Source organism: Lepisosteus platostomus, chromosome 11 (assembly GCF_059453375.1).
Source record: "Lepisosteus platostomus isolate fLepPlt1 chromosome 11, fLepPlt1.hap1, whole genome shotgun sequence".
Classification (NCBI taxonomy): domain Eukaryota; kingdom Metazoa; phylum Chordata; class Actinopteri; order Semionotiformes; family Lepisosteidae; genus Lepisosteus; species Lepisosteus platostomus.
Window position 1 is genome coordinate 25,295,588 of NC_142621.1, and position 14,869 is coordinate 25,310,456.

General features: G+C 39.0%; 1 protein-coding gene and 1 long non-coding RNA gene across 2 annotated transcripts in view; one reads left to right on the top strand and one right to left on the bottom strand.

Moving 5' to 3' along the window:
* LOC148652219 (acyl-CoA-binding domain-containing protein 6-like) overlaps nucleotides 1-14,869 on the bottom strand; it is a 61,826-nt gene that overhangs the window by 32,831 nt on the left and 14,126 nt on the right. The gene's annotated exons all lie outside the window — the stretch shown is intronic.
* LOC148652223 (uncharacterized) lies at nucleotides 12,553-14,335 on the top strand. The gene is made up of 2 exons (XR_015925259.1): nucleotides 12,553-12,686; nucleotides 13,969-14,335. It is a non-coding gene; the product is annotated as an uncharacterized LOC148652223 (long non-coding RNA).

The window sequence follows — 14,869 nt, forward strand, 5'->3', positions numbered from 1 at the left end:
AGAGGGGTGAAGGGAAGGGAGTGGAGATCCTGCATCTTGTTGACCAGAAGCTACTGCTCCTACTCTGGGACTGCCATGTGGACCCTGACTCAGTACCAAGCAGAGAATGAGAACTCAGGGTGGCCTGTAGTGTCTCCTCACTACTGCTGAAGTAAACCGGGGACTCAAAGGAGCAGTGAGACACGCTCCTGCTCCTCTCTTCACTGTAAAGCGAGATGGCTGGAAGCAGCACTCTGATGATAGACGCTGCCACCCACACCACTATATTCTCCGCCATTTCGTTAAGCTCTTCCGTTGTTATCTGTTTTAAAGCAATAGTACAAAAGTAACCACAGAGCACGAAAAATGTTCAATATACAGTACACCTATCAATATAAGACCTACTTTTACTTACTTGTCAGGGTTCATTGTTTCCCATGTTAACATTTAGAAATTTGCAACCAAATTTTGAATGCCAGCACAGACGCAACTAATACAAATATACTGTTGTCTATACAGTATAGTAAAAATCTATTATAGATATACTGTTCTATGTCTAGAAAAATATATACAGTACAGTATTTCTAATATATAAATGAAGCAAGAACAACAGAATACCAGTCTAACCAAAGAAATAGAATGGTCAGTATTGCACATTTTAAGTGGATCCCTTAATTTATAAATAATTAAATGTGCAGACCCCTGTTTCATTCCAGAGGAGGCAGTGTCAAAGGGTTCTTTTGGCATCGAGTCTATGGTAGAAAGTGAAGTCACCCCCTTGGAACCTTGACAGCTTAATATTCTCTGGCAAAGAGGCGCAGACCTTTGGCATAGTGGAATATCTCTGCTCTGAGGAGTGGCTATGTGGCTCTAACGCCAGGGCAGCCACAATCAAAACCTAGTGGGAGCTGAGCTGAACATGTCAGGGAAGGAACCACTAAGCAACAGCTAGGTGGACTAAATTTCAGGATTTACTGTACTGAAGGAACAAATTAACATATTTCTTTACATTTGTTCTTTAGTTATGACACTGTGCATTTTAACCTCAAGGAGCTATCTGGAAAAATAAAATGCATCCATTACATTCAGATAAGCAGTGTACCTTACCTGTCCATATAAACTTTTCTCAATCACCTTCCTTTCACTAAAAAACATTATGATAAAAATTAATTAGTGTGACATTGCTACTACATGGACAAAATACGAACTATATTTTGCAATAATAAAAAATGGTGACTAATTAACAATATATAGGCATCTTTTCTAGTGGCAGAACAATTAATCTATTTTAAAGCATATTCCTGTGTAAAAAAGATGGCCTCCTAACCACGATTGTGTTCGTACTTTTTCAATTTACCTACTGGATGTCTAAAACTTGCTTAGGTTTTTACTTTAATATGAGAGGCTTATAAAATAAAAATCACCACAACAAAATAGCACATTGGAAATGATAAATCTTAAACTTCAAACTGCAACTGTTCCATAACACTTTAGCGAGTATGGTACAATCGTGTTCCTATGTGAAGCAAGATCACTGGTAATTTACATCAGTTTAGTAGTTAAGTAGTAGTTTTCAACAACAACTACTTGGTCAGGCGCAATGTATCTAACCAGTTTCATACTGGGTACCTCATAATTGACACATGACAAATACAGTTCAATTCAGAAAATAAATAGTAATTCTGCATTGAAATGTGCAGAAATATGTCATGTTTATGTTTGTACCCTGTTAACTTCATAGAGATTAGACCTTAGAGAATTTAAAGATTCTGTGAAACAGGCAGTTTGACCAGAGGTGCCCAAACGTTTGCATACAACTGTATGTTGTTGCTGCATCTTTCAGGACAAGGCCCAAAATGCGTTTCCAACACATTTGATGACTTAGTGTTACTTAGTTGTTACTGCCCTCTGGTGGTTGTTGATTGAAACATAACATCCATTCAAACACGACCAGACATTTCTCCCACTGTCAATACTTCAGCAAAACTTCACATTTTATACCGGTGCCACAACAAATTGTTATTATGATAGAAATTTGTTTTAATATGACTAATATATTATTGTTGTAATGCAGTATGATCAGAGTTATACATAAGTACAATACAACAGTTTATTTTTGCGAAGGTTCAGTGTTCAATGTCAATGTTCTAGTCATTACAACAAAGTCAGTCTATGGTAAACTATATCTAGGATTTGGAAAAATGCACATGAGCTAACACAACAATATGCACATGTTCTGTACTGTTAACAGACTGATTCATGCATTCGCAAAGAGAGAAAAAGCAATTTCACGAACTCAGCTGGGGAAGTGAGCTCAAAATAGAAAACAGTTGCTCTTTAAACATTTACGTATCACCATACTTAAAATGCTTAAAATAAAAACTTTATGTAAGCACTGATGCTTAACATACCACAACTGCAGAATGTAGGACTTACCCATCAGACAGCTGACTGATCAGAGGGACTTCATGAAACCATTTGGAATCAGTAGTCACCTCTTCAGTGGAGAGAAAAGAATTATTGTCGCATTAGAATTCTCATGGCATGCATAAAAAAGTGATCAATCCAATTAACATCCAAACAAGGCAAAAAACATGTATTTATTCATAGATACAATTAGGATGCTGATTAAGATTTATTTATCTGTTTACCCATATAATTTAAATCATTTTCACACCTTAGCTCACAACACTTTTACTGCACCAGACTGTGGCACAATGGCTGCCCAGAGATCCCCAGACTTAATTGGAACCTTTTTCAGCCTTAACAGTAGATGTTACCAAAGCTTTCAAAACCCAACACTTGTGAATTAATCATTGACATGTTTTTATCTGAATTAGCTATACAAATAAAACTGAATTGAACTAAACTGATTTTTTGGATTATATGTTCCATTGTCTTTCACAATATCTTTCAGTATCTCAGCACCCACTGAATTTCTCTGCAGCTGCATTGGAAAATTTGTCAAAACATAACTTTTTTCAAAACCTTTATTTTTTCTAGAAACAAATGAAAATACTGACCTTTGGTGATTTTAGAACTTTTCTCATTAGCAATGGTAACATCTCTATTCTCCGTGCTAATGATCTCAGTAGAAGCTGTGCCACAAAGAAAACATCCTTTTAGTTGAATAGTTATTTCAGATAGTTTAGATCAATAGATACTGTAAATGTTTTTATAACAAAATGTGGATTACAGAAATGTTGAATATAATGTATGTACATGTTGTGGCTGGAAATTAAACAATCTGAAGATAATGAAGGATTCCTTCTTAATGTATTATTTTATGATACCTGCAACTTATTGCGTGTTTCCCTTTAAAAAGTTTTGATCTCAGTACATACATATTATTCTTTTCATACAGCCATATGATTGAAAAGCTTTGGAATTTTGTAATTGTAGGTGTTTATTAAACAAATTCTACAGTTCTGTAATCAGTAGTAAACCTGAAGATGGTCAACCTGCATCATTCCTTCTAGCCAACAAACTAAAACACATTAAATTGTGAACTTAATCATAGTTGCACCACTGCAAATTATTGGATCTAGAAGCTTACCCTGTTTTCCAGACTGAAGTATTTCATTAAAATATTGCCTTTTAATACGGTCTTGCATTTCTCTCTCAAAATCCTTCCTTTCCTGTAAACTCTCATTTAGCTTTTGCTGCTGGAGAGCAACCTTCCTTTTATAATATTCAAATGCCTGAGAATGACAGAAAACCTTTCACAAGTGGCTATTGTTTAATGAAAAAGGAAAGCCTCTCAACAAAAGATGAAAAGGTCCATCTCATTGTTGAACATCTTGTTAGCAGTAGAAAACTTCCCATCCATAAGGTCACTACAGGAGACTCCAATCTCATCTCAATCTACAGCACCCTGAAGCTGGGAAGCTGGGTCTGGTCAGAGCTCAGAAGAAGAAAGGCTGGGTCCGACATTACTTGGATGAAAGACTCTGTGTGTAGTTCAGAACCTTGCAGGCTGGATATAAGAGATTGAAGCAGCAATGTCTCTCCTCTAATGCTTAGGTAATGAAGAGGAGAGATCATCAACCACCCTCTTGGATCCTCTTGGGGAGATACCCCTGAGGGATACTTTAGAACAGCCAATTATGCAAAGCAGCATGTCTCTGGGATGTTACTTGGAATTAAAACCCACAACACGCAGAATAAATGCCACACAGGGAGGTGCCCAAGGCTGGAGATAAACCATGGGCTTTGGAGATGCAGTGCTATAACCATGAATTGGAGGCACCAAACACTACCAGAATATGGTGTTTTGGCACCTCTGTAGCATATCTTGGCATAACCACCCTAGAGTAGATGCACAATATAAGAGGTGCCAACATACCATGATTATTGTGGTCACCGAGGATCCAAAGGTATTAGTTTAGGTTATTAATTTAAACCTATAGGTGCTCATCTTGGAAATACAACAAAATATAGCTGCAAGGTCAGTGTCAAGTCCGGAATTTGCATGAAGAAAAGTTCACCTTAAGAGGATGAATCCAAACATTCATTACTCCAGTACCTTTTTGTGCCTTCTAGCTCTGGTCTGATTCTTCAGCTGGGCCTGTCGCACCTCCCTCCGGGCATCTTCCTCTATTCTCATATGTAAAGCCCTTTCTCTGATTTTCCACATCTGTAGAGCCGTCAGTGAAAAGGCAAAGCCGATGAGAAACAGCAGAAAGCTAGATTGTGTTGAGCACAGAACAGCTACGCTACTAGATATTTATATTTATGTCACCTGCTTATAGGTGGTACATTAAATATTGAGGAATCTGTTAGATCATGTGGAGCTGAATCTCTCCCCTTTTTACAATTTAGCAAATGAGGCCTTTGGGCATTTTTCAGCATATTAGGAGCATTCAGCAGCTGAATGTGGTCTGGGAAGCCCAAAGACAAAATAACTGGGAAAATAACATACCATACAGCAATGTACAGTGAGAATGTGAAAAAAAAACAAGAAACATGATTAAGCTGATGTAGAAAACCGATGAGGCTAAATACTGTATATTGATAATGCCGGTGATCTGAAAGCTGATAAATCAATGAAAGGGGTGAATAAACTATGTGTTTCAAAAGTGAGTTAAGCTACAGTGTGAAATGTAGGATTCATAAAAGCGTATGAAAAGTGTCTGAAGTCTAAGTGTGACAATACAGTAACATGATTCACTAAGGGTATCCACTCTGCAGAAATCTGTTCGGCTGGAAGAGGCGTATACACTATAAGGTGAGATAATTTTTTTAATGAGCATTTTGCAACATAAATGCTTAATTACTTGTCAGAAAGAGAACATCTTTTAAAACAGTTATGCTAGAGATCCTGTTATCTTTTGCTTGCTCCCCAATCATGCTGTATTTACAGAGGTGTCACAAGGTCACTTGCCAGAGTGGATATAAATGTCTCTAATCAGTTTAAGATGCAGAAGGAAACCAGCTATTAAAGATCTCCCATCCAGGTGATGACCAGGAGCAGCCCTGGGTCAAAATAAATCAAACTGTATTCTCATACCTCAGCCTGTCTGCATATCTCCTCTGTTTTCAGAGCTCCTGCCTGGTGCCTTCATAAACAACAACAGCAAAGAAAGCTTCATCCACAAGGCAATGTCAGACAGCAGCAGAGGAATTTGTGAATGTGGTATTTCCGTAGAGCAGATGTTCATCTTTTGGAAAACTTTGACTCAGTCAAGACTTCCACTTGCTTGCACAATTAATTAACTTAAGGCAAACCTTTACTTACAGTTGTATTCTTGACATCTAATGTTTAAACATAACAGTAAAATATTTACACATATTTACAGCGAAACAAAAAAAAATGTGATACAAATACAACAAATCAGGAATCCAAAAGGCAGGAACTTGCTGTTAAAGAGTGAGGAGCTTCCGTATGTTATTACCTGTCTCTGTTAGCCATAAACTGGTCTGAAATATTCTTGGATCCTTCCTCCAGGAGCCATTCCCTCACATCGGTGAAGCTGATATCCCTGGGAATCTCGTTCTGCTCCTGGAGCTCCAAGAACTTCTTCACTATTGTTTTCTGAAAGCCAGCACAGCCTTTTAATAGAGTGCCACACTCCCTTCATTGCAAGGTTCTCCTAAGCACTATTATAGCCGAGTGTTCACTTCAAAACCAACACTGACTTTTTCCATTAGATTTTTAATTTGAACTCACACCGATAGAATGTGTTTGCATATGTATAAGAGTGAAGGCTGAGCTACTGTAGTTTGTTGATCTAAACATTTCAATTTAAGATGTATATCTTGGATACAGTGGTTAACCTTGTTATCTCGCAACACTGGGGCCAGGGGCTCTATTCTGAGCCTGAGGTGATTTGTCTGTGTGGAGTTTGTATGGTCTCCCCATATTCACATTGGTTTTTCACGGTTTGCTCTGGTTTTCTCCCACAGTCAAAAGCCATACTATACTGGTAGAAAAAAAGGTTTCTAGGAAAATTGGTTCTAGAGTGAATTTGTGTCTGTGTGTGTCTTGCAATGGACTTAATTCTGGTCAAGGGTGTATATCGTCTTAAGCCCGTTGCTTTCTGGGATAGGCCCCTGCTCCCTGCAGCCCTTAGATGAGGCGGTTAGATTAGATGACGTGGATGGAAAGGGATGGATGGAAGTTCAAGTCGTTTTTCAGCCTTGTCTGGCAAAGAAGACTTATAAATTCTGTTTTGGACTACACACAAAAGCTGCCTGTATTAACATGTGTTTGGAAAAATACATTTTTTTGCACTGAAAATGGATTAAAGTCTACAGAGCAGTACAGATAAGCAGTGAATGCTCCGATTCGGGTGGTACAATTAGTGGTTTTCCACAAAGAAAAACATCCAGATATATTGCCCAGCCTCAATGAATAAAAAAACTATCTTTTTTTAACTCTGTTATCGTGAACAGAGAAGACTACAAGGCGACCTGTTTCAAATATTCAAAATCCTCACAGTCAAGTCTGCTTGTTGAATGCTGACTTCTTTCAAGAAACAGCTGGATGAGACTCACAGACCAATTAGCAAGTAATTACCAAACAGGCTAAAGAGCTTCCTCTCATTCGTAACTTTTCTTATGATATGAAACCCATATCCTGCATGCAGAAAGGACTATATGGGCTATAAAGAACACAAAGTATCATGAAAAGATGTACAGTATGGCTGAACTAACAAGAAGAAGCTAAAATAGGCTAGAGCAGTGACAAACATAAGCAACAACATCGTCAGCGTCAAAACACTAAAACAGAAATGAGCTTCATAGCAATTAGAGAAGAAACTGAAAGAAAACATTGAAATTGATCCTTAGAATACAAACACAGTCAAGGTAGAGACTTCCTTGAAGATGACATGATGACAGCAGTATATTCAAAAGTGCATAATGGAGAGATCTTATGGAAGCCTTCATCTAGAAACGTTACTGATTGAGGGCTGGATAAAGGCAGAAGTCTATGATGAAGAGTCAGAATCAGATGGACGGTTGTTTAAAAACATCACACTTACCTGTTTAGTCACATAATTTTTGTCATACTGCAACTTCACATTGCTAAGGTAGTTATGATATTGATTGTATTCTTTCAAAGAGCAGAGGACCTGAAAACAGACAAAACATGTTTCAAGTACTGTCTAGGAGGTTAAATGTTTTTATTTTTATTTTACAAATCTAGAGCACAGTCAAGTACTCTGTGTTTGAATATCTATTGAGCATAAGGACTTTAGCACAAACCATAGGCCTGCTTTGATTACATCTACTATTACATGCTTTGATTACAACCAAAGGCCTGCCCACCGAATACATCTATGCTGGAGTGCAGACATGAGTTAAATCACGCTACTGGAAACTATTACAGCTAAATGAGCTAGAACCTGGTCTATTTTTTTTGACAACACCTCACTCCTTCACCATACCAAAAAAGCCTCATTCTTTGCACAAACTCCAAACAGCCTTACTTTCTTCTGCTCATTGATTAAGCCTCTGTTCTGCAGAGACTCCTGCATGCCCTTGCGATGGTAATAGGTGCGCAGGTGGGGGTCATGGAGGCTGTTGTACTTCGAATCCAAAAGGAAACCACGGGGATCAGTCAGAGTGAAGTCAGGAGATGGCTGGTGCAGCTGAAATAGAAGGTAAGTATTTTATTAAAACATGATATGTACAGGTAAACACAGATATGTATCCCCCTATGTTTCTGAACATAAAAATGAGAATGTTTTTTTTCTCCCCCCTCCGAAGGCGGTCGCCAGTTTCTTGGAAGACTACTCCAGAATCGCTGTTATCATTTTTTTCTACGTTCTTGAAAATCAAATTCCAATTTCTCAGTCATTGTAGCCAACTAAAAATATCTACATTGCAAAAAGACAGTAAGCACAATAAGCTTTAAGGCATACAGTACAGGTGAATTTCAATAATGTGATCAATATACTGCGTCTAGAAAAATATATAACCTTACTCCTGATGTTATATGCACAAAGATGTCAAGGGAAGACAGTTTGCTTACAGTTTAATCATTACAGCAACCACATTATACTAACACACACAGAAATGTGTTAATGTGTCCCAGGTATCATTTCATATTATACAATTTTACATGTTGGTTTACCCCTAAAAAGAAAGAAAACCATGAATAAACATGTCATTTTTTACAATTTAAATGTTTGGATTTAAATAAGAATAAATGTATTCATGCTTTTCATTTTAGGTTACACTTACTTTCTCCGAAAGAGCAGTCCTGCAAAATTGAGGTTTAGACCCTGGGATTAACGGCAGTTTAGTGCCGACGGGTCTCTCCAACAGCTGCTGCTCTCCCTGCAGTGCATACAGCATGGTGTAGCAGCCCTGAAACACAGAACATAACTATCGTACCTCACAGAACCACAGCCAAAACGCCAGAAAAAACAAGCAGAGCTGATGGCAGAAATGATTTCATCTGTCACAGAGTGAAATAAAATGGGTGTGGGGGCAACAGCAGGTATCAAGGACAATGTTGACTTTGCATAGAAGTTTGTATAGAATGACCAGTGACTTCAATGAGGGTGGTAATATGTGTCTTTCTTTGTTCTGGGGCTTCCTACTGATCAAAGATGCTATTGCAAACATTGTTAATTACCACACAGTTCAGAGAAGACACATGGCATGTCAAAACTGGCGTAGCCGAGCCTCAGACTGAGGAGGTGGATCTAGAACATAACAATTCTAGAAAATCTAGAATGTTCTAGAGCAATCTTACACCTGGCCATCTGTATATAGCCATTTGATCAATGAGCCCCAAGAAGTTAGCTCTGCTTACACCCAAAACTATCAACCCCCCCCCCAAGAAAGGTAGGGGGGCTTTAATAACCCCAGTGACAGAGCCAGAGCACACAGAAACAGAAGAAAAAGGAATAACCAATTTGTACCACAGCACCCAGGAGAGGGTTTGGACACCAGGGACTCTCTACAGTGAGCAAGGGAGGAAGGCATTGTCTTCCTCCCCTCTCTACTCAAAAAATTGACTCAGAGACAAATGGGGGGGGCATATTAAAAAACAGACTCAGTCAGGACTGAGGAGGATCCCTAAGACTACACAGAGTTTCTTTGCTATGACAGAAGCAGGCACACCAGGTCTCCAACTGGGGCTGGGTTTGGGAGAATATTTGCAGCTGGACTTTTCCTTTGGAACTCTGGTTTTGGTAACTGGGGTCAAATGGGGCTCTTGAGCTGGTCTGCAATATGTTCTGTGAGTAAGTAAGTACCTCTGGTGGATAAGTTGTAATATTTGTTCTGTGGATTAGGCTATGATAGATACTGGAATTGCAAAGTACTGTAATACAAATGGAAATTATGTAGGATGACTTCTGGTCTGTGGATGCACTAGTGGTTCTGGAAGATAAAAAGAACTTGTTGCTGGGGGAAAAGGTCTTTAGAATTGCTAGGTGGCATAATCAGCTACAAAACTAACTTTTAAAAGCAGTCCCTGCATTTAAAGGCCACGGTTCCTGACATATCTTTTTATAGATAGGTAAGAAGAGTTACCCTAGGGTGTTCAGAGGGCTAAATCAGTTCATAACATTCTTTTTTTTTTCTTCTGCACAAACGAGTTGATTCTCTAAGTCTGTTTAGAGTTTTAGATTGGGAAGGCATATTCTCACCCAAGACATCTTAAGAGAACAAAAGAAAAGTACAGTACGTATATTCCCATAAAATACAGAAAGGGTTAACAATAAATTATTAACCCACGATTTCAGAAATAGAACACATAGCTGGAATTTTAAAATCATGTTCCATTTATTTTACCTTCTAGAGCTTTTAGAACAGTATTAGAAATATTACTACGAGGTGTACGTTTTTACTGTTTTACTAAACCTTACATTTTAAAGCTAAACTAATGCTGATTTTTTTTTTAAATTCACTACCTAAAAGTTCAAATATATAAACGTATGGATAGTACACTCACAGCTCCAGATCCCGGTTTCTTTCTCTCCATTTTTATCCCTGATATCGTTCCATTAATCCATTAATTAATTAATCTATTTTGAAAACAAATCCGTCGTGTTCGTGAGCGGTAAAACTTTATTTTGTATAATACGGACTTGAGCATAAACCACGGTATAACCAAAATGTTGTCTATTACGTCAGATCTGCAAAGCAGTTGCCTTATCTGACGTATCCAGCGTGTACAAGTAAAGACGTCATTAAAAGCTGCAGCAGGGAAGCTACAGTATTCGTCCCTGTACGGACTTGTTTTTTTATATATATATATTAATAATTAGGTTTTAATGAGAAAATCCACACAAAAGGGCGATGTCCGATTTAATGTTTAATTTGAATGTCGCCATTCTAACTCAAAGCCTTCACGGTATCAAACCTGTGTGGTCACACGTCCCAAACAGTCTGGCTCTGCCAGTGGAGCCGAGAGACCCCAAAAATATAACACACGGTTTGCCTTTTAATAATTTACACCTCTAATCCTTTGGGATGGAAAAGAAGTGTAGAAATGCAATTTTAATTATGGTCAATTCTGGTATTGTAGCCATATATAGTTATACAGGTCTTGTCCTCAACAACTCAGGAGCTGGGTTCGAGCCAATGCAGTGAGGTACGAACTAGGGTGGGAGCGGCGAGGGCACAAGCCCTAGAACCCGAATCCGTTACAATAACAAAAGGACAGACAATGAAATATGGGCTATTTCGAACTCGCAAATGTGAGATATAAAGAGTTACTAAGTCATAATTCAGAGTTGCTAAGTTGCAATTCTGAGATACCATAGCGCGTTTTTTTTTACTACCTGGCGGAAACGGGCTTCCATAGAAAAGCCTGGAATGCAAGTGTAATCCTTACTTAAGGGGAGCCGGCTTTTAGAACTGGCTATAGTTGCTCACGGACATAGCGTTGGCTTTATGAACTACAACTCCCATAACGCACTACTCAAGTTTACGTCACAGTCCCTATTCTGCCTGGCTGTGGTGACCTCTAGCGGGTCCCTCTCAGTTCTGGCAGCTTTACCGTTGATCTTGTGCACTCACCGGCGTGCGCAAGAGGAACTCATACACGGCTCCCTTTTTTAAAGTTTATTTTCTAAAAAATAGAAGAAAATAAGGGAGCGTTTCCAGAAATACGTACAAGTCAGGTTTACAGCAGGCTGGTAGCAAGAGTCTGACTCCTACCCTCGTACATGTTGTTTTCCCCTGTTTACTATAACACCATTTAAACGCGACACAACATAACAACTCAACTCACTAAGAAATTAACTCACAACACACAGACAGTTTTCATCTAGCGACTTAACACAGTTAGCTAACGAAGTTCAATTTCGTCTCTGATAACCCGCAGAGCCCGAATACACTTTTGATACTCTTAAAACAAATATAAACGAGTAAACCTTAAACCGAAACTATGACATCAGTAAACATAAATTTACAGACCTTTTAAAAAAGCCTTATTACTTCAGATCTTACCTAACAGATTAGAAAGAACCATGGGAGAGAAAGTCAGGCGGACAGCAGGCTGGAAGCGAGGGTCTACCAGCCCGCACGAGGCGCTGTTCCCGATTCCCGTGCCCAGCTGCACATCACCTGGTTGCACAAGCTTGACTTTTCATTTTCATTACTATATTTTCAGGTTGTGTTTTTCATACCACTACCGAATAAAAAACATATTTTAGAGGAAGATGTCAGCTTGATTAAAAAATATTGCTCCTTAAGCCTAGTCCCTTACTGTACTAATTCTGCCACCTACTGGACAAGGTAATAAATAAAACAAGAAGAAAATCATAGAATATAACACCCACATTACAGGCCAGCCAAGTAAAGGGTGTAAGATGACCAGGGGAAGGGTCATTCATAACAGGTATTTTCAGAATGACCTAGTTAAAATACTAGATATGGACCTGAGCAAAATGGCTGCCAAAAAGAATAAGCTGACCCGTATATGGAAAGGGTCTACCCTGAGAAACAATGAGACACAGCTGAGCCGCATCAGGAACCGAAATATAAGTGCCCCGGAGGCAGTGAACAGGGAGAAAGATAGAGAGGAAAGAGGTTTATGTGAAAGGTCGGACTAAGGAATAACGGACTACTGAAGGGAGAAAAGGTTTATGGTTTATGGTTTATGGTTTATGGTTTATGGATTGGGTTTATTACGGACTTTTGGAACTCGGATCGGAACAGGATTAAGAGAGCGGATTACGGACTGGATTTGGAAGATAGTTGGAGGAAGAAACGCCACGAAACTCAGGAAAGAAAAGTGTGGTGTGAGTACTTCTCTCATTTGCATAAACTTTCCCCCGGAGACACCACAAGGGATATCTGAAGGACTGAAAAGTGCACTGATTGTCACATTATCTAAGGTTGTCTTTTAAAATGTACTTGTATTCCATTAATAGCATCTATTGCATTGCCCGAGAAAATCAGAAATTACTGTATGTAATTTGTTGGAATTGGGTTCCTATGAAAAAGACTTGTGAAGAAACCCAGCTGGGACTCAAAACCCTTGGTATCTCTTCAGAAGAAGAGAATGCAATGTGCCCCAAGCAGTATGATTTTCGAAACACGGATTTAGTACCAGAAACCAATTTGTAGCTATTTTGTGACCCAGTGGTGAATAGCGGAGTTATTCCAAATCCACTAGATGGCGGTTCCTGACGGTTGAGTCCAGCGTTCTGCGCATGGGCAGTAGGGACTAAGAAGCAGTGAGTTACCGTTAAAAAGAACCCGTAACTTCTACAGAGTCGTAACGGTAAATACGGTGTCATTTCCCTAAATGAGTATAGAGGGGTATTTCATAGGATTGAGACAAGATTAGCAAGACGGATATTGGATTTTAACGGAGTACACTGAAGCAGTAGAGTATTTAGGCAACTACTCGGGCTGGGGATATCTGTTTATTGGTTTGTTAGTAATGGGTTTCACATGCTCCTTGTATTTTCTCTTCCTTCATTCTTTACAGGGACTTATGTTTAGCACCGTTTAAGTGTTCGCAATTGTAGGTATCGTACTAATTATCGTAATGTAGTTCTCGGTGAGGGCTGAGAGGTGAGCGGCTTATTTCTGAACGCGCTGCGTGAACCACTGCCGTATTTTGTGTATATAGAAATATCGTTATGTCTTTTATTTTTTTAAACCAAGAACATATCAGACCACATAGTCGCCTAGAAATAAAGAACCCAAAATGTGTCCTGTGCTAATTATTCTTTGCCAGGCTACATTTATAAGAACCTTTCATCTTGTGTTTTAATTGTAATACAGTGTATTAAAATGCACAATGCTTTGGTTTTGGGAGAGAGGTAAGAAGGGAAAGCAAATGGAAGAAAAGTCCAGAATAGGCTTCTAGGCTGTGGAAAAATGAGAATAGAATATGACGTATTCCAAGGAGAAGTCGGGGAAAAATAAGACCTTAAAAGAAATCAGCCTATCACTGTTTGCTGGGAGAATGGATGAATCCTGTCTAATGCTCAGCTGACACCCTGTTAAAAGCAATAAAAGACAATGTTAGTCCTCCGTGGTTAACCTACATTTGTTGTTGCTTTAAAACAGATAACGATGGAAGAACTGAATGACATGGTGGCGTGGGTGGCAGTGTCCATTATCCGAGTGCTGCTCCCAGCCATCTCCCTGTATGATGAAAAGAGGAGCCGGAGGAGAGTCTCCTAATCACCTTGCCTCTGAATTGTGGATGGTGTTCTTGAATGTGTCAACTCTCCCTTATCGGCAAATAAGCCAAGAAGAAAGAATTCCCACCCCAGAGACTGTGCATCTTAATCATTCTGCAGACTCGGAGACTGACAGTGAGACTCTACAGGTTGTCTCTAAAAGCTTGACCCACTTTCACTGGATGTATTGAGTCAGTGTCAGTCTATGGTCTCCATATTAAATGAGATGTAAAGTCTCAAATTGTGCTTAATGAGTATGTTTTCTTTAGTGTTTTAATGATCCTTTCTGGTAACCGAATGGATGTAGTGTTTTTTGCATGGAATGCGCAGCAGCACTGTTTCAGGAGGGTATACAAAAGGTAAAATAGTTCATAGCTGAATGGATATGACTTAAAATTGCAGTGGTTTCCAGTACTAAAACTAGTGGTAAAAGGAAATAATTCTATAAAGGTAATGAAGGCTTGAATCCATCCATTTTCTAACTGCATTATCCAATACAGGGTTGCAGGAGAGCCAGAGGCAGGATTCACTCACACCAGGGACAATTTTCACAAAAGCCAATTACTTGAAGACAACCCAAGCAAACACCTGTAGAACATACAAGCCCCACGTCTGAGGATGAACTCATGGCCCCAGTGCTCTGAGACAGCACCACTGTGCCACTTCTTATGCTACTATATTCCAGTTAAATACCAGTGTTTACTGTTGCTTATTTTAGCCTGGAAGAGATGCATTATGATCATTTGATACTGGCAAATATTCTTGTAGCACAAGGAAAGCGGTGC